Raw genomic sequence first — 2,252 nt, 5'->3', positions numbered from 1 at the left:
TAAAGGTATCTATAAAAACCTAAAAGCATACTTAATGATAAGATGTTAAATTGTTTTCCGTAAGATTGGAAAATGGAACCATTAATAATTGATATTGTACTAAAGGTCTTTTACAGTAGAAAAGGAAAGGAGGAAGAGAGAAAAAAAAACAGAAAAAGGGGCATAAAATTGTCTTTCTTTAAAATGGAATAATTTACACAGATATTCCTAAGAAATATACAAACAGAGAAGTTAAAGTGAATTTAATAAAAGTATATAAATCAAATGTACCACAATATATTTCTATAAAATATTAATAAATATTTGGGAAAACAAATTATGAAAATATTATTTGTAATAGCATTTAAAATTTATATTTAGGAATTAACAGATGTTCAATACAAAAATTACAAAATATTTTTGTAACAAACTAAGGAAACTTTAAAAGAAATGGAAATACTTGTTTGTGGACTGAAAGACAACCTTGTTAAAATGTCAAATTCTACAATTAATATAGAGATTTAACACAATCTCAAATACAGCAAGCTTTTTTTGTTAAAGTCTAATTCTAATTTATGAGAAAAAAACAAATATTTATAATAACTACCACTTGCGTAAAATGTAGTAAGCATTTAGAAAAAATTAACTTCTCATCTTAAGATTTACTGTCAATTGTTAATAACAGTTTTCCAAATTTAAAGACCATGTGATGTTGGTTCAATTGGTAAAAAAATTAAAACATAAAAAAGGAATTAAATAGAAAACACCATCTTTTGCAAATATTATTGGAACAATTGTGTATCAATATGGGAAAAAACATGTCTTTTACTTCTACCTCATACCACCTAAAAAATAAATGAGTGCCTCATAAATGATAATATTAAAGCAAAACATAGCTATTTAGAAGAAAAAGTAAGCAAATACTTGCATGACTTTTTAGTAAGGCATATTTCTTATGCCCTACTAAAGGATTGTGATTTTTTTTTTTCTTTTATTTTTTTGAGTTGGAGTCTCACTGTATCACCCAGGCTGGAGTGCAGTGGTGTGATCTCGGCTCACTGCAACCTCCGCCTCCTGGGTTCAAGGGATTCTTTTGCTTTGGCCTCCTGAGTAGTTAGGATTACAGGCCCCCGACACCAAGCCCGGCTAGTTTTTTTTTTTTTTATATTTTTTGTAGAAATAGGGTTTCTCCATGTTAGTCAAACTGGTCTTGAAATCCTGACCTCAGATGATCCACCCTCATCTGCCTCCCAAAGTGCCGGGGTTACAGGTGCGAGCCACTGTGCATGGCCTCTTTTTCATTATTTTGTGTGTTTTTATTTCTTTTTTCTTTTGAGATGGAGTCTCACTTCGTTGCCCAGGTTCAAGATTCTCATGCTTCGGCCTCCCACATAGCTGGGATTTCAGGCATGCACCACCACACCCAGCTGATTTTTGGTTTTTGTTTTTTTGTTTTTTTTTTAAGTAGAGATAGGAGTTCACCATATTACCCAGGCTGATCTTGAACTCTTGGCCTTAAACGATCAGAGTTTATCTACATTAAATATTTTAGTTCATTAAAATATATTATTAAGAAAACCAGGACAATTATACTCTGAAATAAAATATTTCTTATATGAGTGTTTATGTGTATGTAAAAATGTGTTTCACAATTAAAAATTATTTTAAAAAACCATAGAAACCAATTAAATTGTCAGCAAAAGAATTGAATAGACAGTTGATAAAAGATACATAAATGATTTCTAAACACAAGAAAAAATGCTTTAAATATTAGTAATTAATGAGAAGTAAATTAAAATAATAAATTGGATGCCACTATGTACCCACAATAATGACTAAAATTAAAGACAGAGTTGTGACTCAGTCACATTTGATCAGTTTTTGTAATCTTATTTACATTATTATTTACTTACATATAGTTTTGTTCTCCCTAGTTTAAAAAGAAATACATACTGACTCTTAACCCAAATGCCCATTGATGATAGACTAGATTGGGAAAATGTGGCACATATACACCATGGAATATTATGCAGCAATCAGAAATGATGAGTTCGTGTCGTTTGTAGGGACATGGATGAATCTGGAGAACATCATTCTCAGCAAACTGACACAAGAACAGAAAATGGAATACTGCATATTCTCACTCATAGGAGGGTGATGAAAAATGAGAACACATGGACACAGGGAGGGGAGTACTAAACACTGGGGTCTATTGGGGGGAAAAGGGGAGGGCCAGAGGGTGGGGAGCTGGGGAGGGATAGCCTGGGGAAAAA

Source organism: Callithrix jacchus, chromosome 15 (genome assembly GCF_049354715.1).
Source record: "Callithrix jacchus isolate 240 chromosome 15, calJac240_pri, whole genome shotgun sequence".
NCBI classification, from domain to species: domain Eukaryota; kingdom Metazoa; phylum Chordata; class Mammalia; order Primates; family Cebidae; genus Callithrix; species Callithrix jacchus.
The sequence above is the reverse complement of the archived record's forward strand: the minus strand, read 5'-3'. Positions refer to the sequence as shown.